The sequence below is a fragment of the Orcinus orca genome, chromosome 17 (assembly GCF_937001465.1).
Source record: "Orcinus orca chromosome 17, mOrcOrc1.1, whole genome shotgun sequence".
NCBI lineage: Eukaryota > Metazoa > Chordata > Mammalia > Artiodactyla > Delphinidae > Orcinus > Orcinus orca.
Window position 1 is genome coordinate 80,636,106 of NC_064575.1, and position 25,558 is coordinate 80,661,663.

General features: G+C 45.8%; 1 long non-coding RNA gene across 4 annotated transcripts in view; it reads left to right on the forward strand.

Annotated features, from left to right (window-relative positions):
- LOC117199642 (uncharacterized) overlaps positions 1–25,558 on the forward strand; it is a 299,525-nt gene that overhangs the window by 150,559 nt on the left and 123,408 nt on the right. For all 4 annotated transcript variants that reach the window (XR_007472976.1, XR_007472975.1, XR_004480910.2 and 1 more), the window contains one exon: positions 21,715–21,931. This is a non-coding gene — a long non-coding RNA (uncharacterized LOC117199642). The remainder of the gene's footprint in view (positions 1–21,714; positions 21,932–25,558) is intronic.

A 25,558-nucleotide genomic window follows, 5' to 3' on the forward strand; every position in this document is an offset into this window, starting at 1 on the left:
CACTTTCTGGAGAGTTTTTATCATAAATCGGTTTTGAATTTTGTCAAAAGCTCTTTCTGCATCTATTGAGATGATCATATGGTTTTTATTCTTCAATTTGTTAATATGGTGTATCACATTGATTGATTTACGTATTGAAAAATCCTTGCATCCCTGGGATAAATCCCACTTGATCATGGTGTATGATCCTTTTAATGTGTTGTTGGATTCTGTTTGCTAGTATTTTGTTGAGGATTTTTGCATCTATATTCATCAGTGATATTGGTCTTGTAATTTTCTTTTTTTGTAGTATCTTTCTCTGGTTTTGGTATCAGGGTGATGGTGGCTTCATAGAATGAGTTTGGGAGTGTTCCTTCCTCTGCAATTTTTTGGAAGAGTTTGAGAAGGATGGGTGTTAGCTCTTCTCTAAATGTTTGATAGAATTCACTTGTGTAGCCATCTGGTCCTGGACTTTTGTTTGTTGGAAGATTTTTAATCACAGTTGCAATTTCATTACTTGTGATTGGTCTGTTCATATTTTCTATTTCTTCCTGCTTCAGTCTTGGAAGGTTATACCTTTCTAAGAATGTATCCATTTCTTCCAGGCTGCCCATTTTATTGGCATAGAGTTGCTTGTAGTAGTCTCTTAGGATGCTTTGTATTTCTGCGGTGTCTGTTGTAATTTCTCCTTTTCATTTCTAATTTTATTGATTTGAGTCCTCTCCCTCTTTTCTTGATGAGTCTGGCTAATGGTTTATCAATTTTGTTTATCTTCTCAAAGAACCAGCTTTTAGTTTTATTGATCTTTGCTATTGTTTTTTTGTTTCTATTTCATTTAATTCTGCTCTGATCTTTATGATTTCTTTCCTTCTGCTAAATTTGGGTTTTGTTTGTTCTTCTTTCTCTAGTTGCTTTAGGTGTAAGGTTGGATTGTTTATTCGAGATTTTTCTTGTTTCTTGAGGTAGGCTTTTATAGCTATAAACTTCCATCTTAGAACTGCTTTTGCTGCATCCCATAGGTTTTGGATCATCGTGTTTTCATTGTCATTTGTCTCTAGGTTTTTTTTTTTTTCTTTTTTTGCGGTACACGGGCCTCTCACTGTTGTGGCCTCTCCCGTTGCGGAGCACAGGCTCTGGACGTGCAGGCTCAGCGGCCATGGCTCACAGGCCCAGCCGCTCCGTGGCATGTGGGATCTCCCCAGACCGAGGTACGAACCCGTGTTCCCTGCATCGGCAGGCGGGCTCTCAACCACTGTGCCACCAGGGAAGCCCAATCTCTAGGTATTTTTTTATTTCCTCTTTGATTTCTTCAGTGATCTCTTGGTTATTTAGTAACCTATTGTTTACCCTCCATGTGTTTGTGTTTTTTAGTTTTTTTCCCCTGTAATTCATTTCTAATCTCATAGTGTTGTGGTCAGAAAAGATGCTTGATATGATTTCAATTATCTTAAATATACTGAGGCTTGATTTGTGACCCAAGATGTGATCTATCCTGGAGAATATTCTGTGCGCACTTGAGAAGAAAGTGTAAACTGCTGTTTTTGGATGGAATGTCCTATAAATATCAATTAAATCTACCTGGTCTATTGTGTCATTTAAAGCTTCTGTTTCCTTATTTATTTTCACTTTGGATGATCTGTCCATTGGTGTAAGTGAGGTGTTAAAGTTCCCCACTATTATTGTGTTACTGTTGATTTCCTCTTTTATAGCTGTTAGCAGTTGCCTTATGTATGGAGGTGCTCCTGTGTTGGGTGCATATATATTTATAATTGTTATATCTTCTTCTTGGATTGATCCCTTGATCATTATGTTGTGTCCTACCTTGTCTCTTGTAACATTCTTTGTTTTAAAGTCTATTTAATCTGATATGAGTATTGCTACTCCAGCTTTCTTTTGATTTCCATTTGCATGGAATATCTTTTCCCATCCCCTCACTTTCAGTCTGTATGTGTCCCTAGGTCTGAAGTGGGTCTCTTGTAGACAGCATATATACAGGTCTTGTTCATGTATCCATTCAGCCCGTGTGTGTCTTTTGGTTGGAGCATTTAATCCATTTACGTTTAAGGTAATTATCAGTATGTATGTTCCTATTACCATTTTCTTAATTGTTTTGGGTCTGTTATTGTAGGTCTTTCCCTTCTCTTGTGGTTCCTGCCTAGAGAAGTTCCTTTAACATTTGTTGTAAACCTGATTTGGTGGTACTGAATTGTCTTAGGTTTTGCTTATCTGTAAAGGTTTTAATTTCTGCATCAAATCTGAATGAGATCCTTGCTGGGTAGAGTAATCTTGGTTGTAGGTTTTTCCCTTTCATCACTTTAAATATGTCCTTTCACTGCCTTCTGGCTTGCAGAGTTTCTGCTGAAAGATCAGCTGTTAATCTCATGGGGATTCCCTTGTATGTTATTTGTTGCCTTCCCTTGCTGCTTTTAATATTTTTTTCTTTGTATTTAATTTTTGATAGTTTGATTAATATGTGTCTTGGCGTATTTCCCCTTAGATTTATCCTGTATGGGACTCTTTGTGCTTCCTGGACTTGATTGACTATTTCCTTTCCCATATTAGGGAAGTTTTCAACTATAATCTCTTAAAATATTTTCTCCGTCCCTTTCTTTTTCTCTTCTTCTTCTGGGATCCCTATAATTCGAATGTTGGTGCATTTAATTGTTGTCCCAGATGTCTCTGAGACCATCCTCAATCCTCTTCATTCTTTTTTATTTATTCCGCTCTGCAGTAGTTATTTCCATTATTTTATCTTTCAGGTCACTTATCCCTTCTTCTGCCTCAGTTATTCTGCTATTGATTCCTTCTAGAAAATTTTTAATTTCATTTATTGTGTTGTTCACCATTGTTTGTTTGCTCTTTAGTTCTTCTAAGTCCTTGTTAAACATTTCTTGTATTTTCTCCATTCTATTTCCAAGATTTTGGATCATCTTTACTATCATTACTCTGAATTCTCTTTCAGGTAGGCTGCCTATTTCCTCCTCATTTGTTTCGTCTGGTGGGTTTTTACCTTGCTCCTTCATCTGCGTATTTCTCTGTCTTCTTATTTTGCTTAACTTACTGTGTTTGGGGTCTCCTTTTTGCAGGCTGCAGGTTCGTAGTTCTCACTGTTTTTGGTGTGTGCCCCCAGTGGCCAAGGTTGGTTCAGTGGGCTGTGTAGGCTTCCTGGTAGAGGGGACTGGTGCCTGTGTTCTGATGGTTGAGGCTAGATCTTATCTTTCTGGTGGGCAGGCCTGCATCCGGTGGTGTGTTTTGGGGTGTCTGTGAACTTAGTATGATTTTAGGTGGCCTCGCTGCTAATGGGTGGGTTTGTGTTCCTGTCTTGCTAGTTGTTTGGCATAAGGTGTCCAGCACTTGAGCTTGCTGGTCGTTGAGTGGAGCTGGGTCTTAGCATTGAGATGGAGATCTCTGGGAGACCTCTTGCCGATTGATATTATGTGGGGCCAGGAGGTCTCTGGTGAACCAATGTCCTGAACTCAGCTCTCCCACCTCAGAGGCTCAGGCCTGACAGCCGGCTGGAGCACCAAGGCCTTGTCAGCCACATGGCTCAGAAGAAAAGGGAGAAAAAAAAAAGAAAACAATAAATTAAATAAATAAACTTATTAAAATAAAAAATTTTTTAAATTATTAAAATAAGAAAATATTTTAAATAATTTTTAAAAAAAGAAGAGAGAAACGAAACCAATAAACAAATCCACCAATGATAACAAGCGCTAAAAACTAAACTACGATAACTATATAAATCAGAAACTAGTCAGTCGCATGCAGCAAACCCCAAGTCTACAGTTGCTCCCAAAGTCCACCGCCTCAATTTGGGTTGACTCATTGTCTATTCAGGTATTGCACAGATGCAGGTACATCAAGTTGATTGTGGAGATTTAATCCGCTGCTCCTGAGGCTGCTGGGAGAGATTTCCCTTTCTCTTCTTTGTTCGCACAGCTCCCGGGACTCGGCTTTGGATTTGGCCCCGCCTCTGCGGGTAGATTGCCTGAGGGCGTCTGTTCTTCGCCCACACAGGATGAGGTTAAAGGAGCAGCTGATTCGCGAGCTCTGGCTCACTCAGGCGGGGGCACGGAGGGCGGGGCGGGCCTGCGGCGGCAGAGGCCGACGTGACGTTGCGCCGGCGTGACGTTGCGCCGGCGTGAGGCGCGCCGTGCGTTCTCCCGGAGGAGTTGACCCCGTATCCCGGGACCCCGGCAGTGGCGGGCTGCACAGGCTCCCGGAAGGGAGGTGAGGAGAGTGGCCTGTGCTCACACACAGGCTTCTTGGTGGCGACAGCAGCGGCCTTAGCGTCTCACACCCGTCTCTGGCGTCCGCGCTTTTAGCCTCGGCTCGCGCCCGTCTCTGGAGCTCCTTTAAGCAGCGCTCTGAATCCCCTCTCCTCGCGCACCAGGAAACAAAGAGGGAAGAACAAGCCTCTTGCCTCTTCGGCAGCTCCAGACTTTTCCCCGGACTCCCTCCCGGCCAGCCGTGGCGCACTAACCCCTTCAGGCTGTGTTCACACCGCCAACCCCAGTCCTCTCCCTGCGCTCCGACCGAAGCCCGAGCCTCAGCTCCCAGCCCCGCCCGCCCCGGCGGGGGAGCAGACAAGCCTCTCAGCCTGGTGAGTGCTGGTCGGCACCGATCCTCTGTGTGGGAAGCTCTCCGCTTTGCCCTCTGCAGCCCTGTTGCTGCGCTCTCCTCCGTGGCTCCGAAGCTTCCCCCCCGGCCACCCCGTTTCTGCCAGTGAAGGGGCTTCCTAGTATGTGGAAACTTTTCCTCCTACACAGCTCCCTCCCAGAGGTGCAGAGCCCATCCCTATTCTTCTGTTTCTGTTTTTTCTTTTGCCCTACCCAGGTACGTGGGGAGTTTCTTGCTTTTTGTGAAGTCTGAGGTCTTCTGTCAGCATTCAGTAGGTGTTCTGTAGGAGTTGTTCCACATGTAGATGTATTTCTGATGTATTTGTGGGGAGGAAGGTGATCTCCACGTCTTACTCCTCCGCCAACTTGAAGGTCCATCCCTAAACCATGCTTTTTTAAAAGATGAGCAAACTAAGGCACAGAGAGGTTGGGAATTTGCCTAAGGTCACACAGCATAACTGGTAGAGCTGAGATTGGAACTAAATCAGGCTGAATCTAAAGATGCTGCCTCCTCTGTTATACTGTCATACCTTCATACAGGTTCTAGCCCTGGTTCTGCTGCTCACTAGCTGTATAGCTTTGGATAAATAGTCTTTCTTTTTGGGGACTTGAAATTGTCCCTTCTATAATATGGTAGAACTGGATGAGGTGACTAACCAGGTCCTTCCAATTCACATGTTCTCTGATGGTGAGTCTCTGGGAGGGGAAAAGATGGGAGTTTCAAGGGATGCCCAAAACTTCCAAAGAGGTCTGTCTGTCTGGAGAAATGGAGAAACCTTCTTCTTTTAATGTCCACGTGGGCCACCCACTCCCAGAAAGTGAAGGAGATTACAGCTCCTTCCACGAAGAGGTCTGAGGCCCATTGAATGCGTGAAGGTTGCCCCCTTGCTATTAACAGCCTACATCTGGTATTCAGAGTCAGCTCCCTGACAACTCCGGTGGAGGAAGAATTGCCATCACCCAGGTAACCACGAAGCTGGTTTTGTTGACACTGACTTCGGATCCTTCTTAAATTATTCACATTTGCGTTTGTTGTGACCTAATGTGAACCATGCATCTAATTAGAACTAATTAGGGAGGTGACTCTGCATCTGAAAAACTAATCCTGGAAAGTAACAAAATAAAGCTGCTTCCACCTCTTCAGCAGCCTTGAAGGTGCCTTGGATAATGAGGGGGAAGAACAGACATTTTTCTATTCATTTGTAGATTTTGGGAAGTTTGCATTAGGATGTAATTATTGGTTTCCTCAGAGCTGTTTTTTGTTTTCCTTAAAGTGTTATTATGGTATCCTAAAAAGGGTTCCAATTTTGATGTTAGTCAGGTCTGGAATTGGATCCTGGCTCTGTCATCACCATCTGTTGCGACAGTACTAGTTGAGGTGACACTAGTTGCTATGCTGTAGGTTGATTGTAAAAATGGTCCCCCTTCTTGACCTCTCACAATGCCATCTTGCTGCTCCTCCCATCAAGAGATGGGTTCTAGGGGCTTCCCTGGTGGCGCAGTGGTTGGAGTCCACCTGCCGATGCAGGGGACACGGGTTCGTATCCCGGTCCGGGACGATCCCACATGCCGCGGAGCGGCTGGGCCTGTGAGCCATGGCCGCTGAGCCTGCGCGTCCAGAGCCTGTGCTCCGCAACGGGACAGGCCACAGCAGTGAGAGGCCCGCGTACCGCAAAAAACAAAACAAAACAAACATATAGCAAGGGAAGGGCAAAGAGGCTGTTCTGGTTTTTCTTCTCCCCTTTTATTTCTCTTCTTTCTGAGTCTTCCACTCAGAGAACAATCCCATCTACATAGTCAGTTGGGGCTGGAAGTGAGAGTGGGAGGAATAAACTCGAAAGTTTCTCTCCACTTGTTGTCCTAAATTTAGTCTCCACTGTGGCTCTCACCCCTCAGTAAGAGCTCTCCAACAGTGTTCCTGGTAGGAAGCAAGTTTGCAGAAACTTACTGCTCTGCTTTGCAGATCCAGACGTGAGGAAGGTGTTGCTCAGGGTTAGGGTAGCTTTTAAATTTTTTCATCCAAACAGGAACTCTTTTAATAGTGAAAAAAGGCAGTATTACTAATTATACTAGGACACAGGTATAAACCAGGACTGTCCTGCGCAAAGCAGGACATATATACCCTATTCACTGTGGGCTTCCATGGGACCAGAGCTGAGACACCCCGTTGAAAAGCAGGAACATACCCTCAGATTCAAAATTAGCTCTACTGGGATGGACTGGAAAAGGCTCAGGATTCGGAGTCAGTCCTAATGTCTAGTTAGGTACTTGGCAAGTCACATCCCCTACGAACCTTGGTTACTTCATCTATAAAAAGAGGCTATGATAATCCTCACATCAAGAGTCATTGTTGGTACTTCCCTGGTGGTGCTGTGGTTAAGAATCCACCTGCCATTGCAGGAGACAAGGGTTTGATCCCTGGTCAGGGAACTAAAATCCCACATGCCACGGAGCAACTAAGTCCATGTGCCACAACTACTGAGCCCTCGCGCTGCAACTACTGAAGCCCACGCGCCTAGAGCCCGTGCTCTGCAGCGAGAAGCCACCGCAATGAGAAGCCCACACACTGCAACGAAGAGTAGCCCCTGCTCGTCACAACTAGAGAAAGCCCGCGTGCAGCAACAAAGACCCAACAGCCAAAAATAAATAAAGAAAATAAATATATTTTGTTAAGAAAGAGAAGAGTCATTGTTAAGATGAGGAGAGAGGAACTCAGAAAAGATTTTGTACATGTAGTTACTCTCCAAATATTCTGTCCCACCCTGAAGTTCTCTCTGATACATTTTATGGCTCTTTTTACTTTCCTACATTACTTCAGCATTTTCCATCAGAACTCCAGAGTTGAGGACTTGACTACATACTGGCTCATACTTTTCCCTGTCAATTCTCAGTTTTTTTGGTTTCAATAATAACCCTACACATGTGATAACTCCTTTTAAAAGTTTGTACAGCATCTGAAACCCTATTATTTTGTTTAATACTCTCTGCTACTTAATAGTTGTGTGGCTTTTAAGAAGTTACTTAATCTTTCTGTGCCTCAGTTTCTTCACAGTGGAGATAATAATACCTCTTAGGTTTACAGTAACCTCATAGGGTTACAGTAAGGATTAAATGAATTAGCCTGTATAAAGCATTTAGAACAGTGCCTGCCATGGGATTCTCATTCTGGACATTCCAGCTCTGCAGTTGCTGTGAAATGAATGTTCTTACCTAGAAGATGCTTATCCCATGGCTTCTAGGACCTCCCTAGAAAGCTACCATGTATCTCCAAAAGTTCCCAGTTTGAGAAGGGTCATTCGATGCCATGTCCATGCACTATCTAACCCCTTAGTTATTTGCATTCACCCTGGAAAGGTCATTTCTCACCAGGAAATATGCCACGGGAGCCAAGTGGCAGAAGGATGTCTGTGAAGTGTGTTGCCTCCACAGGCAAATCTGCCATCTTTGTGAGACACCAAGTTTTCGAATAAGGAAAGCTGAATCAATGAAGGTCATGACAATGGAGGACCGAGTGGGACCTCTCAGGAGTGATTTTGTCACCAGCAGTTGGCGGGGTTGTGACTATTTGTATGCCAAGTCTCAGTAGAGGGAACCCATTTGGCTAGTTAATTACCCTTGAAAGAGTAAGAAGGTCAGAGAAGGGCATAAATGACAAAGTCCATTGATCCTGCTGGGTGGAGACCAAATCCAAGCTGCATTGACCTCTTTCTCCTCTGGAGGTGGCAGTGGCTGCTTAGGCAGTGGGTACCAAGAAAGTATTCTGATGCCTTGGGGAAGGCTGGTCTATGGGGGAGGGCTCTGAGCTTGGAGCCAGGAGACTCTGGTCCTCACCCTTCCTTTTCTGCTACCTCAGTGTGTGACTCTGAGCAAGTCCAGTTCTATTTCTTGACATTACCCTTCTCCCTTAAAAATGAGAGATTCATCCCAAAGGATGCTGGGGGGATGGCTTCCTGCTCCAGCACTCCTTGGCTATTAATTTGGGGAAAGAAGAAGCAGCTCATGGTCAACCATAGGTTTGGGATTCATCTCTTAGAAACCTGCCAAGAAATAAGATTGACGACATGTTGAAAATTGTTGAAACTGGATGAAGGGTACATGGAGGTTCATCATGTCTTTTGCTTTATTTTTACATATGTTTGAAAATTTCTATTTATAAAGGAAGTTTTAAGAATCTTCCAAAACCTTTTAAGGTTAATGACAAGAGTAGTCAGATCTAGTTCATTTGCAAGTGACCAGAATTTCTCGTACATCAACTCTGGTAGAATGTGGTGTAATTCAAGGAAAGCCCACTTGATAAAAAACTATCTCTACCACCCATTTTCACACTGCCTGCTTGGTTCCCAATATCTCTTGCTTCAAGAGGGAGTGTAGTCTAATGGAGAAAGTACTGGATTTGGTTATTTAGACAGGACTGGATTTGAATCCCGAGCTTCAGTTTTTTATCTATAAATTGTTAATACTCGTACTGACTTGTAGTAGGTTTTTGGTGAGAATCAGGAGTGGTATACAAAGTGCTAAGCAAATGGTAACTCTCGTTATGCTATCTTGGTTTCCAGAAGATTATTTAAAATGCAAACACTGCAGGGAAAGGCTCACTCTTGTAAATGAATTTAAACGAACATATTTGCAAGCTGTAAAGCAGCATATTTTAGTGGGGTTCTGGGTCCTTGATTTCTAGGGGTGCGAGAGGAAAGGGAACCAGCAAGTGGCTAGAAGCAGAGATGGTGCATAAGAGATTGAGCCATGCTGCGGAGACATTTCCCAGCATTTCTGTTCTTCCCCATCTATCTTTACAACAAATGTCTATTTTCACATGGAACCTGGGTGTGTCTCTGTTCCTTTGATCCTGAAAGAGCCTAAGCAGCATGACATGGTGTCAAAAGAGTACAGATTTGGGTGTTAAAGAGATGTGGGTTCAAATCCTAGATCTGCCAATTCTTAGCTCGTGAACTTGAGCAAAGTCACTTACACCCTCTGAGACTTACTTCCTCATCTCTAAAATGTGGAAGGAAATGTGTTTTGAGAGCATTAAATAGATTTTCTGATTCATGGCAACTGCTTAATGTCTGATCCCTTCCTTATTACCTATATGGGAAGCTCTGATGGTTCAAGGGGTCTTCCTTTTGCATTACGTGACTGGTGCCATTAACAATAATATTTCTGTATGAACCTATTCAGAACATATGTAATTCTTCTTTTTTAAAAAAAGTTATTTTTATTTATTTATTTTTGGTTGCATTGGGTCTTCTTTGCTGCACGCGGGCTTTCTCTAGTTGCGGCGAGCGGGGGCTACTCTTCGTTGCGGTGCGCGGGCTTCTCATTGCCGTGGTTTCTCTTTTTGTGGAGCACAGGCTCTAGGCGCGTGGGCTCAGTAGTTGTGGCACATGGGCTTAGTTGCTCCGCGGTGTGTGGGATCTTCCCGGAAGGGTTCTAACCCTTGTCCCCTGTATTGGAAGGTGGATTCTTAACCACTGCACCACCAGGGAAGTCCTGTAATTCTTCTTATCTGTGAGATCTCTTTAAATACTTGAAAGTAGTGGTCACCTTTTGTCAACCCCTTATTTATCTTCTCCCACCCCTAGTCTTCGCTTTTCAAGGTGAAATCCCAGTGAATTTAAACCAATTCTCCAGTGTCTAGATGGTAAAACTGGGTAAATCTGTAGTAGATTGTAAAACTGGCCACATTTCTGCCTCTCTGTATCATTATATTTACTTGACTTTTTTTAAGTTCTTCCCATCAAGAAGTGTGACATTTTTCCACCCCTTGAGTCCGGAGTGGGCATATGATTCCTTTAGCCGATGTACCGTGAGACTTGAAAAGTGATCGTGGCACTTACTCTCTTGAAGTTCCTGTCACCGACATCTGAATAGTCCTGGATGATGGTCCATGCAGATGAGAGAGAGAGTCCAGCCAAGACCATAAAAAACGTCCAGGTACCCTGACCCATAGAATAATGAGCTAAATAAGTGGTTGTTGATTTAAGCCACTAAGTTTTGGAGTGGTTTGTCTTGCAGAAAATCGGATACATCAGACTTTCAGAACATTCATTCTTCTCTACCTCCTTGGATTTGCCCATCCTGCCCCCAATTGTTTTCTTGGCATTTTTAAACCATCCATTTTCTTGGAACTTTCTAATTTACTGGGTTCTTGTCACAGCAGTACATTCTGTCTGTTCTTGACTTCTTCCCACTCAATTCAAACCATATGGTATAAAAGTACAGATCAATGTCCAAAAAGTCTTTAGAGCCTCGTTGGAAGCTTAAAAAATCCCACCCAAAACTTTTGCGAGGAAATCGTGCTTGGCCAAGGAGAAGGGAGCTTGAACAGCTTGAGTTCTTCTCGGCTCTTCCTGCAAATGATAAATAATGCTATACTTAGGAGAATTTCTTTTCTAGGTTTGAATTAATAAGGTGGCCTCTGCACGACACTCAATGGGTCTGCACAGAATTTTGGAGCTGGAAGAAGTCTCAGATTTTCTTTGGTCCAAGTCTCTTTTTTTTTTTAATTAATTAATTTATTTTTGGCTGTGTTGGGTCTTTGCTGCTGTGCACGGGCTTTCTCTAGTTGCGGCGAGCGGGGGCTACTCTTCGTTGCTGTGCGCGGGCTTCTCTTTTCGGTGGCTTCTCTTGTTGCGGAGCATGGGCTCTAGGCGTGCGGGCTTCAGTAGTTGTGGCACATGGGCTCAGCAGTTGTGGCTCACAGGCTTAGTTGCTCTGCGGCATGTGGGATCTTCCCGGACCAGGGTTCTAACCCGTGTCCCCTGCATTGGCAGGCGGATTCTTAACCACTGCGCCACCAGGGAAGCCCCCAAGTCTATCTTTTTACATATGGAGAGATTAAAATTATGGTAGTAGACTGTTGGAAATGACACTAGTGGAAGGACCCCAGAATGCCTGAATCAAAGATTAGTGCTTACAATGGCCATATTTGAGTCTCTATGGACGTAGATTCCTCCTTTCTGGAGTATTAGATGCACGTGTGTATGCAAGTGTGCATGTAAGTGTCTGGGAATAAAGGCATGGAGGGAAGGAATGTCGAGTTGACCATTTCTTCCTGTTGGCCATTCAGGAAGCCACTAGGTCCAACCACGAGCTGTTTGAGAATGAGGATGTGGTTATCTTTGCACCTTCGAGCCTGACGTGGTGTTTGGCACAGTGTAGACTCAGAGTGTTGAAAGAAGACATGGGTTATAGGTTCAATTCCAAGGGTCAGAATCTTGGATTGGTCTTGGCAATCCTTGTATCAATAGCTCCTTTCCATTCTTTTCGCCAGAGACCCTTTATAAGGCAAGAATGTTTGTTTACAAAGGAAAAGACTGCTGAAAGAAGGGGGGAAACGCATGGAAGAGCTATTGATTATATCATGATGACTGTCATGGGATGGGGATACATCACCAGCTCATGAACGTGAGAGGGACACGGTGATATTTATGCTGTAGAAAGAGCATAAGGACGGGAGGATGTGTGGCAGAGAATATTGGTGAATACCAAAGATTCATACGCTGCTCTACATTTCCTAGCCTTCTGTGAAATTAGGTCAATGCCACATAATGGGGTTCGGGCCAGTGGACGTGGGCAGAGATTTGTAAGACACTTCTAGGGCTTACAGTTGTAAAGTTCTCCATGTCTTCCTCTTCTATGAAGAGTGTGGAGGCCACATGTTTCAGAGGGTACAGACAAAATGTGGAAGAAGTCAGCCTGAAGGTTTTTTTACTGCCATCAGGTCACTGACATTCCAGGATTCATCCCTTGTTGCAGCAGAGCCTCTCCTATCTTGACTAACTCAGGGGACTGGACTATGGACAGAGACCAGTTAAGAAAGCTATTGTGGGGGCTTCCCTGGTGGCGCAGTGGTTGGGGGTCCGCCTGCCAATGCAGGGGACGCGGGTTCGTGCCCTGGTCTGGGAAGATCCCACATGCCGTGGAGCGGCTGGGCCCATGAGCCATGGCCACTGAGCCTGCGCGTCCGGAGCCTGTGCTCCGCAACGGCAGAGGCCACAACAGTGAGAGGCTCCCATACCGCAAAAAAAAAAAAAAAGAAAGCTATCGTGGACTTCCATGGTGGTGCAGTGGTTAAGAATATGCCTGCTAATGCAGGGGACACCGGTTTGAACCCTGGTCTGGGAAGATCCCACATGCTGTGGAGCAACTATTGAGCCTGTGTGCCACAACTACTGAGCCCGTGTGCTGCAACTACTGAAGTCCATGCACCTAGAGCCTGTGCTCCACAACAAGAGAAGCCACCGCAGTGAGAAGTCCGCACACCGCAAGGAAGACTAGCCCCCGCTTGCCACAACTAGAGAAAGCGCGTGCACAGCAACAAAGACCCAACACAGCCAGAAATAAATAATAAATACAATAAAAATAAAGAAGCTATCGTAATATCTTATTATCACAGATTTTAAATTTAATACAGTTGCAGTTAAAGCATGTATGTGTTTATTTATAATCCTTTAAAATTTAGTGAAAATCTGTTGATGATCAAGTATATTGTCTTCCTTGGTGAATTTTCCATGTTTAATTGAATTGTATTAAGCAGTTGTTGGAAATTCTGTTTTTAAACTTTCATTACAATTTCTACTCTAACCGCCCCTGACCTCCCCAAAAAAGAAGCTATTGTAATAGAAAGGCTAGTGGTGATAAGGGCCTGAATTGTGACAGAGTCAATGTAGATGATGAAGAAGAAACAAATTCCAGACCATCATGGAAATGGCATAGCCAGGTCCCAAATCTCCCAGGCAACTTGCCTGGATTAGTACAATAGCCCTTGGCTTGTACCCCCTATTCCACCTGTCCTCTCTTACAGTCTGTTTTTAGTTCAACGGTAAGAAACATCCGGTTAAAATGCCAGTCAGATTATGCCACTTTCCTGCGCAAAATGCATTGCTTCCCGACTCTCTCAAAGTAAAAGCTGAGAAAGGCCTGTGGGCCAACAGGATCTGTCCTTTCGTTTCTTTTTCTGGCCGAGTCTCCTTACTGCCCTTTTTATCTCATTAACTCCGCTTTAGTCCACCCTGACCTCCTGCTGTTCCTTGAACCCACAGGTATACTCAGACCTCAGGACCTATGCACATGCTGTTCCCTCTGCCTGAAATGCTATTCCTTCAGATTTTCTCATGGCTTGCTCCTTCACTTCCTTTAAGTTAGTCTTCAACTGTCATATTTTCAGTGAGGACTTTCTGAGTGTTCAATTTAAAATCACACCCCACCTCCTTCCAACACTCTTAACTTCCCTTCATTGCTTTATTTTTCTCTATAACCCCTCACACTTCCTTAAATAGTATATGTTTTACTTATTATTTTGTTTAATGTCTATCTCCACCTGCTAGAATGTAAGCTTCCAGCAGGGCAGGATTTCTTGTTATTTCTCTGTGCACTGCTATATTCCTCATGCCTACAACAGTACCTGGCACGTACTAGGCACTCAGTCAGTACTTACTGAATGAATGTTAACTAGAAGAATAACTGAATCTGAGGAATATTATTGGCATTTAAGCATAGGTAGAAGGATTATTCTTTATAAACGCAAACTGTGTACTGGGTAGTAAGGTTATAGAGTAGGACTGGGAAAGCTCGGTGTGCCTTCAGGGAGATCATGCCTGACAGTTTATATCGCTCAACACAACTTCTCTGGGCCATTCTGGGCCAAGAGGTCAAATTTGTTGCTCCTTAAATGTCTTTTATATCTTCCTATCCTAGCGGCCCCTGAATGATCACTACTAATTGGTGATCTATCTAGATTGCTCTAAGAGTCATATGAGAGGCTGGATGGAAACTCATGCCTATAATGGTGCACAACAGACAGCAAGCGATCAATTATCCTGCACTTCCTAACCTCACACTTTTCCCTCATCATTTCTTCCTCTCCCTCTGCCTTTTCTTCTTCCCTCCTCTGCTTATTGGCTACCTCAGAGGTGAATGGATTGAGGACTATACTTATTGCCAGGTTAAGAATGGAGGCTGAGAGCTAAGGAAACCAAGAAGGAAGGGAGAAGGGGAGGAGAAAATGTGGGAGGGCTTCTGGGAGCACTGCTCATGATTAATAGTTATTTGAGTGTCATTTCACTGGGTTTAGCTGAATGTTAGGCCATATAATCATGGTTAAAAAGCTTTAATTCCCAACTTGAGAAGGATGGTTGAATACTCCCCAATCACTACGACACTCAGCCTGCAGACTATTGAGAAACCCCACTGCAGCGTTCACTGAATTATTCCATTCCTGATAAATCCTGCCACCTCCATCCCAGATTCAATTTGGATGTTGCAGTTGCAGAAAAGATGATGACTGTGGGAACGAATCTAATATCATTAACTGAAGCCTTCGTATTCCACATTTCCAATAAATATCGACATAGGATGTGATGAAAATGCATGTAGCTGGTGGCATTCTTCCAGCCTTATCTTGCCAGTGTAGTATAGAGAAGCCCCAGAAGGAATGGAGCTCAAGAGGCTTCGGGTTCTAGTCCCAGCTCCACTGGTTACTGGCTGGATGACGCTGTGTGACAGAGCCTTCATTTGTTCAACTATCAATGGACATAATGTCCATTCTTCAGAAGACCCAAAGGAGAAAGTGTACCAAGGGCCTGGCACATCGCCTCTGGCATATAGTGTGTTTAAGGTATGTAATTTCCCTTTTCTCTCTCATCCTAAAGACTTCAAGACCATCCAGCTATCTGGTCCATATTACCAATGAAATTGAGTTCATATTACTCATGCACAGGGCTCTTCAGCCTTTGTGGTGTTGCCTTCTACTGATGCTGCTCCTAAATAGATGCCCGAGTGCGTCCCATTGGGAGCATCGCGTGTCTTCACAGGACATCCAGCATTAGGGTTAAAATTTTGAGTTTTTTTTCCCCAGGAGTGAGGGTAGACTCTTGTGAACCAACTGCGTCTCTGTCAGATGCTGCTGTGGCCTTTGGTATCAGTCCAGATAGGCTATGTAATGCCAGTTAACAGCCAAGTCTCAGTGCCTTACAAGAACAAACACTTATTTCTCACTCATGCTTTACGTTCCGCATGGCTTGGTTGTAACTCTGCTCCATGTCAGCTTAAATCCAGACCCAGTCAAATGGGGCAGGCTGTCTGTGTAATATCGCCTGTCCCATGGAAGAGGGGAAGAAGACACGGCAAACGACGTAATGGCTCTTCAAGTTTCTTCCTGGAAATGACACGTGCTACTCTTCCCGCATTTCACTGGCTGGAGAGTCACATGACGATTCTTGAGTTCATCAGAATAGGGCTGTGTAATCCTCACATATGGTAAAGCACCTTGAGGAGAGAAAAATGGAAAACTTGGTTAAAAAGTAACACAATATTGATCTGAGCAGTCCTGAATGAAAAAAAAAAAAGTAACACAATACCATGTTCTTATTTTTCTAAAATTCAATCATTTATATCCACCTTCATAATTTCACCATACTTATTTGACAGCTGTCAGTATTTACTTGTCATTTTTCTTTAAAAACCAGTATTACTTAAAGAGGTTGCCATAAAAAGTAAAACCAGGGATGACGAAAGAATGATATGAAATTCTCCCTGGATATTTTATTTTTGAAGGCTCTGGACCTAAGGCAAATTTATTTTTGAAGGCTCTGGACCTAAGGCTCTGGACCTAAGGCAAATTCTCTGTCTCCATCTCTCTATGTTTTGTTTTGTTTTTCTCTCCGTCTCTCTCTCTTTCTGTTAGAAGAGAAGGAAATTGGCAAGTTTTAAGATGCTAACAACATATGGTACCTAACTTAGGCTTTATTCTCAAAGTAATAAGTGGAGTTGGGGAAAAAAATGAAAAAGAGGATGGCTTTCATACTATGTAATTCGGTTATTTAATGTCTTACCTGTGCACAAACAAAAATTCTCTCTGTAGAACTAAAACAAAATTAAAATCATGTGTATCCACATATGGTAAGTCTCACACATTTAGAAACACTGAGCCATGAGGACAATGGAATGGCCTAGATTCCAGGCTTGTTCATGTCCATATCTCTGCACTGTACCTGGCAAAGTGTGTGCTCAGTAAATGTTTGTGGAATGAAGCAATGGCCAATTCTTTTTCTGGTATAGATTCTTGCATATAAAAGATGCTCAAAAATAAATGTTTTAAATCAATAAATGAAAAGGGATCCCCTTGCTTTGTCCCTGCTCAAGGTCCAGGCCCACCTGGCATCACCTCTTTGCTTTTTTCTGCCTAGCCTAGAAGCTTAGAGAAATCAAGTTTTGAGACGGGTTTAGGTCATCATCTACCATCAAGGTATGGCTCTGTTGTGTCGTGCCCCCAGGGGAGCACCTTACAGTAGTCATGTCAAGGTTGATCTGAAGGTAACACCAACATGAGTTTAAGCCATGGGTGCCTAGGTCGATCAATGGAGCTTCCCTTCTTGAAGTCTCTCAGAATACCTGGGTCGGTAAGCCTGTGTTTTGAATCATAGGGGATCTTATCACCCATCCCCTGCCCCTTATCAAGGCAACTCCTCTTGTCGTTCAGTCCAGTGAGCAGAAGGGGGCATGGGAGTTGCTGGAGGTGCCGGAAGCTGGGAGGCTGCCCCTCGGGAGGCTTCATGGGTGAACTGCTTCCATAGATTTAACCCCATCAAGGTCTTTTGCAGGTTCTTAAACTAAAAATTAAATTAGAAGAATTTCTGAACACAGCAGAGGAAAATTTCAATGATAGACTGACATGAACCTAACATACAAACAGACACACACACACACACACACACACACACACACACACACACTTCTGTTTGGCTCCAAAACACGTGCTCTTAGACAAGTCACTGAACTGCCTCTTCAGTGACAAGAATAGTCATGTCCCTGGCAGTTGGTATCTCTGCCCTGGACACTGGTAGGTATGACCAACAAAGGTGGCCTTTCTTTCCTATTTTGCATACTGAAGTAGTATGCTTAAACATTGATGACCAAACTACTATCAGTATATTTTTCCTCACGGGCTTGGTAGATATATTGTCTCTTTCTACTCTGTATTTTTTATTTTGTTTAACTCTTGGAGTGTGGATCAACTGAAGCTTTTTTGGTTGTAATTAAGAGAAAATCCAACTCAGATTGGAAATATATTGTTATTGAGCTGAAAAGCACAGAGGCAGGGCTAGGTCAGAGAGGCCTGTTCTATAGCTTAGTGATGTCACTAGGTACTTGGTCTCATTCTGTCTCTCCATTCTGCCTTTGATGGTGCCCACTTCATCCCTACGTTGGCTCTCTTCATGGCTCCAGTCGTTCCCCCACATCTGAGGACTTCCATTCTTCCTTATTTATAACCAGCAGGAAAGCAGGATTGTCAGTTCCCAGAATTCCAAGGAAAAGTCATGTAGCCAAATCAGACTTAGGTCAAACGTCTATCCTGTTTCCAAGGGGATGCAATATTCTGATTGGCTTAGCCTAGCTTGTATCTTCCACACCTGGAACTGGAGTCGGTTTCCTCAGAGCTGTCAGAAAAGAGGGAGGGGAAGCTGGATGCTGGGAAGGCCACCAAGAAGTCTCTACTGAAGACGTTAAAATTATTTCCTCATCCCTAAGTACCTGGTTGGAGTATGAGGGAGAGGACTCACTGTCCTTCTCCACCCCTTCCACCCTTTCCCTTCCCTCCCCATCTGTCTGCCATAATGAACTGCCAAACAGTGAGGTGCAGACACCAAACACGATGGGAAGAGGGGGAGGTTGACTGCATGGACTCCTTCAACAGGTCACCTGCCCTTGGACGCCTGGTTGAGTTTGGCCAGTAGGAAGCTCAGGCGGGAGGTTGGTGAACTGGGGCACCCATTCTCCCTATCAGGTTTGCACTCTTACTGAGGACCTCAGCTCCTGTTGGGAGATTGTTCTCCATGTAGCTACGCTTGGGATTCTGGTAACTTCTCCCCCTCTTTGCTTCTTTGGATCTGGGGGATGGTAACTGGCTCTGTTTCTTCTAGCACGTAGATTCTGCGCTGTCCCTTATTGGTTTCCCTCCTGCACGTAGTTCCATCGTTGAGCCCTTGTGCGTCCAGCTTGCATGTGCCACACTTCCCTGCCAGGGCCCTGACCGCCACATAGCTTCATTATTTACACAGGGATATTTCAGGGCAGGTGAAACACGTGCCATCTCGCGGCTGCGTTCTCCCTCTGCCTCAGGGTCTATGCTCTTCTATTACTTAGTCCATCATCTTTTCATCATCAGAGTCTTAACACTGTTACAGTCTTAACTATGTGGTAGTTTAAACCACACATCTACGAAGACACCACTTTTAGAAGGTACGCTATTCACCTTGCTGTCATTACTGGAACCCATGCAGTTATTCATGGCTGAATTTTAGTGGTCAGGCAGGCTCTGTAGTGTGAATGGGTTGACTGAGCTGAAGGGATCAGTGATCAAGTGGACAGAGGAAACATGTTTCGATATTTTAAGTGCTGAAACAGAGCTAAAGCTTGGGCTTAAAAGGAAAAGTGGGAAAACCCAAGTCAAGGATGGAACCTCCAGTCTCAAGCCTCTGGGAGCCTTCTGCTTCTGCAGCTAGCTGTCTTAACTGCAAAATGCACATTTAAAAAAGCAAGACTTCCCGGGCGGGGGCGGTGGAGCTGGGGTGCGATGAGAGGATGATGCCAGGGAAGCTGTCACACTCGCTCAGCCTCCAACCCATGGATGAGCCCGTGGGCCCAAGCGCTCGTCCTGGGAGAGGTGGCACTGCTCCCTTTGACGCTAGGTCCCTTGTCACCAGAGCTCATTATCTGCTCAATGTGAGTCACCGAGTCCCGCTCGGCGGCCCCCCACACCCTTTACCTGGAGGAGGCTCTGCGAGCCTTCCTGGTGGGAGGACATGGAACAGGGAGGGCCCCAGGCATGAGCCTCCCGGGACCCAAGAAGAACTTGGGCTTTCTCTTTTCTCCTTTTTAGAGAAGCTTGTGGAACAAGGGAGGGGAGAGGAAGGGGCAGGAGAGTGGGAGGGAGAGAGCTTCGTGCAAGTACCTGGGCTTCTGCTTCATGGCTGGCAGAGGAGGGGGACCTGGGAGTGTCTCCCGGTTCACAGAGGCGAAAACCCAGCACTGTCTAGACCCCATTGACACTGTGTAGTTACAGCTGCAGCCCCACTCTCTGCTCCCTGTGCCTGGTCAGGTCCCGCTTGGCTGGTTTCCAATGTCCTCCAGCCTGTCGCCCCCTCATTCCTGTCCATTCTGCCTCGGGATCTTTCTCCAGCCCGTCTCCATCTGTCCGTCTGCATCAGCACTGCCTGGCTCAGGGCCACGTCCTCCCTCACTTAGACCGTGGCCATCTCTTGACTGCGCTCCTTAACTGCCGTGCCCTCTGGTCCCGTGAAAGCGCCGTGTCTGATATGCCCCTTAGCCCAGTGTCAGCTGCCCTCCCCACTCACACACCTGCCTAATGGAAGGTGGTTCTCACGTCTGTGTCCCTGGACCAGGAGTCCTGGGGGAGCCCTTGTCCCGTTCATCTCTCTGTATACCTAGCACCTGGTATAACATTCAACCAGAGCTGCTGAACTGGAGCAGTTGTGCCCCCCAGGGATGCTGAGCAAGGTCTGGAAACATTTTTGGTGTCAGAACTTGGGGTGTCACTGCCAGTTATTGGATAGAGGATGTGACTAAACATTCTGCAGTGCCAGGGACGGTGGCCCTGCCCACCCGCAGCAAAGGACTGTGCTCCACAGATGTCAATAGTGCCAAGGTTAAGAAGCCCTGCTTAAGCCCATGGTAGGTACTCAATGCTTGCTGAATGAATACATTATAGAAAAGGCTATGAGATACCGGGTGCTTACCAGCTGCCACATGCTATGCTGACTGCTTGCCCTGTCTTGTCTTGAATCTTCCCTTCGACCTACCAGGAGGGTGTGGGTGTACATTCCTTATGCCTCGGCACCCCTGCATCTAACATTATGCCTGACACCTAAAGGGGCTTAATAGACGTCTGTAGAAAGTGAAGCCCAGAGAGGTCATCTGACCTGAGTGTGGCCCAGCTGGACTCCGACACTGTCCATGTTCTTTCCATGACACTCTGCCGAGTAAGAACTGCCTACAATTTCCAGTGGCTTTTACGCTTGCAGGTGGACTGGCCTTTGGAAACGTGGGCGAAGCAAGTTTTATTCGGCCCCCTTTAGAGACGGGAAAGTTGAATTCTGGGATCCTCAGTGATGGCTCAAGCCTTCCAGGAAGTCAGTGGTGGGTCCCAAATCTCAGTCTTTTCAGAAGAAATAACAGGTGGGTGGGTGAAGGCAGAGGGGTGGGGTCTGTTTCTTCTGACGCTGAGATGAATAGCATTTCCTCTGCCAGAGCCCCTTGACTAGCCTCTACAGTAACCATGTCAGGGTCTGTGGTTAACGTATGTGGGGCTATATCCAGTTAACTGGGGTTTTATTGCCATCTCTAGCCTCAAGAGGAAGGGGATATGAGGATATATGTATACATATAGCTGATTCACTCAGCTGTACAGCAGAAACTAACTTAACATTGTAAAGCATTTATACTCCAATAAAGATTTGAAAAAAAAAAAAGTGAATTAGAAAGGCCCCTGAATTTGAGTCAGGACCTGGCTCTGTCAGTCTGGTGGCCTTGGCTAAGTTCCTTGCACTTGCCTAATCTCATTTTCCTCTTTGGTTAAGTGCAGAGGAGGTAGTTTGGAGGCACGAAGGAGATAAGGTGTAGGAAAACTTGCATCCCATCTCGAGTTCCATTCCAACGCACAGGATCTGTACGAGGGGCTGATCTTTGCGCTTAAAAGTGACCCTTGGTCGTGCTAAGTGAAACAAGTGACAGGAGGGCAAACACCGTGGGATTCCACTTATGTGAAGCATCTAGAAGAGCCAGATTCATAGGGACAGAAGGCAGAACCCTGGTTACCTGGGGCTGGGGGACGTGGGGATGGGGAGTTAGTGTTTAATGGGTACAAAGTGTCTATTAGGTGTGATGGAGATGTTCTGGAAGTAGTGATGGTTGCACAATGTTGTGAATATACTTAATGCCACTGAATCGTACACTTAAACTGGTTAAAATGGTACATTTTTTGTTATTACAGTACCACAATAAAGAACAAATTAAGGATTATTCTTGGTTTTTCAAAAGGCTTTGTGTTTGGTCTCCTCAGAGTTCTTACTCCAACTTTTCATTTTCTGAATGAAAGCTGTCTAGGTGAAGGGAAGCCAAATGACCAGCTCAAGGACCCATGCTAGGTGGAACCACGAGGAGCACAGGACCCAGACCACATGACTTCCAGCTTGCTGCATTCCTCTTGGTCCAGTCAGAGCCTCCTTAGCTGTGGGCAGGCTGCTGGTCGTCGGAGAAGCTGCCTGCAGAGATGCTGGGACACGCTTTTTATGAACCAGGAATCCAGGACAAAGGTAAGGAATATTCACAAAGACCAGAAACCAAGCAGATACAGGTGTTTGGGGCATCAAGGCCCTTGCTGCATGAAACAAGGGGCGTCTGTTTTGCTTTGTGTGGATGAGTCTACACTGGGGTGTTTGGATCAGATGAGTGACAGCCGCACGAGCGGGTGCGGTAATCCCAGAACCCACATGTCTGTCCACCCCCGTGTTCTTTGGGCTCGGTGCCCAAGTGATTGTTGAGCAAATGCATAAATAAGCAAACACACTGAATGGAAGGAGCGGGGAGTCACATCCAGTGTTGAGTCTCAGATTTGCCCCTTACTACCTGAGACCTGGATTAGAGTCACTTACCCTTTCTGAGGCTCAGTTTCCTCACCTGTAAAATGGGATAATAATAGTGCTTAATTCACAGGCTGGTCTGGAGGAGTAAGTATCGAACGTGATCTATTTTTAATAGGCAATAATGATGTATTAAGCATGGATTTATACTCAAGTGTCTTCTCTGTTAAACATAGCGCCAAAAACAGACGTCTTCAAGGGGATGCCAGTATAATGGGGGTGATAAAATAGGTGGAGGACGATCCAAGACCGCATTTGAACGCTGCTGTCCAGGGTGGTGCAGAGAGCAGCCTCTGCCTTTGTGATTTCAGGGAAGTCTCTCCTCATTCTGTCTTCAGTTGTTCAGCAGGCGTGATGTTCGTCTCCTTGCTCAGCCAGCCCTTCAGAAGTGTTGCAATTTCCACAGGAGATAAAAATCTCCAAAAGGCTTTTGTGAGCAGCAAAGCACTGTGTGCGTGAGCTGTAGTCATGTCAGGTGCTGAGGGAGGGAGGAGTCAGGCCACGGACCGCTGCCTTTGTGCCTCTGGGGCTCCACATTCGCCATGCGAAATGGGGGCCCACTCCTCCGGGGGCCGGGGGCCCAGGTGAGCTTGTTCCTCGTAAGATGCTGTCCCCGGAATAGCAACGTTTCTGAACTTCTCAGCAGAAAGGCCTCGCAGGCTTGCAAGACAAGCCTATAATTATAATTTTTGATTTGGAAAGTAGCGTGCCTCAAGCTTGAAGTGGCGGGCAGTGTGGGTAGTCACGCCTTGGTTTCTTTTCCAGAAAGTCCTCAGCTAGGTACAACACACCTTTGATGAATGTACAGTAGAGTTTTTTCTTCGCTTGATTTTGAAGACCTCATTAATGCCTTCAGAATGTGAATGGCTTCTGTTTTCAGCCCTGGAGCTTGAACCTGAAACTGAAACTTTTTAGGGTCTTTCTCACTCCACGTGATTTTCTTTACCAGCCGTCCGCAACTCTGGTCATATTAACACAGGCAAGGTGATAACAGCAGGGAGGGGAGCGGACTGACAGGGGGTGAGGGCCTACCATGCCTGTGGCGCTCTACAAACGTGATTTCTTAAACTCACAAACACCCTGGAAGGTTGCCACTAATAACACTGGTTAAAGTCAGGCAGCCATAACTCAGGGAAGTGAAGTACATTGATCAAGGTCACGAGGATGGTGACAGACTAGGCTGAGAGGTGGGGCGCGTCAGACACAGGCTCACGCACCCCTGCCACTGCACGATAGCCTCCTAGGCCTCCGCGGCTGGGCTGGGTGTGTGGGGTGGGAGTGAAGAGGACACATTATAAAGGGAGATGCTCTAAATGAATGAATGGCTGTCAACAGAGACAGAGGAGAAAAGCACCCCAGACAGCCTGGGTTCGGCTGCTTAAAATAGGCAAAGAAATTCTTCGGCTAATGCATAATCACCACAGGGATTAGTGCAGCTCTGCTCCTTGGGGTTAATTTATACTCCATGAGCCCCTATTAGATGAGATTTCTAAAATGCATAAGAGCACGGGGCTCGTTAGGGACTTTCATAAAAGCCTGGTATGGGAGAAGACAGGGAGGCTGGTGCCGTGAAGCCAGCCCAGAATAACCTGGGTTGGGCTGCCTGTGGGGGCAGGTGCAGGAGTCGCTGCCGACTTGCAGGGCTCTGGTTGCCGGTGGAGTCGTCACTCTTCCTGGCCCCATTTAGCATCAAAGGAAAGCACAGGGCTGGAGAGCAGGGGAGCTGGGTTCTCCTCAATTCCCAGAAGAGTGGAGGCAGGAAGGACCTTGGAGGTCACCTGGGCCAATCCTCCTCTCCCACCCACTGCTGGATAGAAGGGGGCACTGAGGCCCAGAGAGAAGTAAGCTCCCGGTCGAGTGAGCTTCTGGATCCAGCCAAGCGCCCTGCAGTTCCGTCCAGCCTTCTCTGACAATGTCTACTGCTCCTGTCTTCATCCCTCAATCAGCCCTAAGTCCAAGTTCCTGCTCTGGGATAGAAGGTGTCACTCATTGGTTTGTTCATTCTCCCATTCATTCACTTGTTGAACAAACCTACTGCCCACCTCCTGACCAGGTGCTGTGTTCTGCTCTGGGAAAGGCAGTCAGGCATCACCCTGCCTGCTCCCTCAGAGAACTTGGTCTGGTGTGCAAGGTGCAGTTATAACAATGGTTTCTTTTTCTTTTCTTCTTTTTTTTAAAAAACTTAATTATTTATTTGGCTGTGCTGGGTCTTAGTTGCGGCATGCAGCATTTTTAGTTGTGGCATGTGGGGTCCAGTGAACCTTTAGTTGCGGCATGTGGGGTCCAGTCCTCTGACCAGGGATCGAACCCGGGCCCCTGGCATTGGGAACGTGGAGCCTCAGCCACTGGACCACCAGGGAAGTCCCATAGCAGTGACTTCTGAGTTTTCTTCTAGCTCTACTGTTCCATGAATCGGTGCTGAATAATTAGAGAATCTCCTGAGTAGTTTGGCTTCTCCAGTCTCCGTCTGTCGGTCCAGGAAACATGCACTGTCAGATTAACCTTCTGGAAAACAACTCCGGGAACTCGACATCCTCAGTGACTCCCTGTTGCCTCGACAGACTCCAAGCTCTGAATCCCCTTTAGATCGTGTACCCCTCACATCTGGTCAATACAGAGTCCCTGGCTGGTTCTGGAGCACACGCCATCTGCTATCCTTCCTTCAACAGTAGGACACCTGGGTTCTTGTTGGTCCACATGGCAGGCCTTCCTTCCCCACGTCCACCTACGGGAATCACACTCTTTAAGGCTCACATGTCATGGCAGCTCTTCCAAGAAGACCTTTCTGAACATTTTCAAGACAGACCATCCCTTACATCTCTGAACTCTTCTTAAAACTCTTAACTCTTTTTTTTTTTTTCTTGCGGTATGCGGGCCTCTCACCGTTGTGGCCTCTCCCGTTGTGGAGCACAGGCTCCGGACGCGCAGGCTCAGCGGCCATGGCTCACGGGCCCAGCCGCTCCGCGGCATGTGGGATCCTCCCGGACCGGGGCACGAACCCGCGTCCCCCGCATCGGCAGGCGGACTCTCAACCACTGCGCCACCAGGGAAGCCCTAACTCTTAACTCTTGGTTGTATAATTTCTAGAATCTTTAGCTCACACTTAAGCCCTGTGTACCTCAGTTTCCTCATCTGTAAAATGGGAAAATGGTAATACCCATCTTACTCGTTGTGAAGACTGAATACATAGGTATGTGAACTGGAGCAAATCGACTAGGTCAATCAATGTTATTTGTTGTAATGATTGTGTCCATTATTGTTACGGCACTTTTGGACATAGAGTCATACCCATTTATTTTT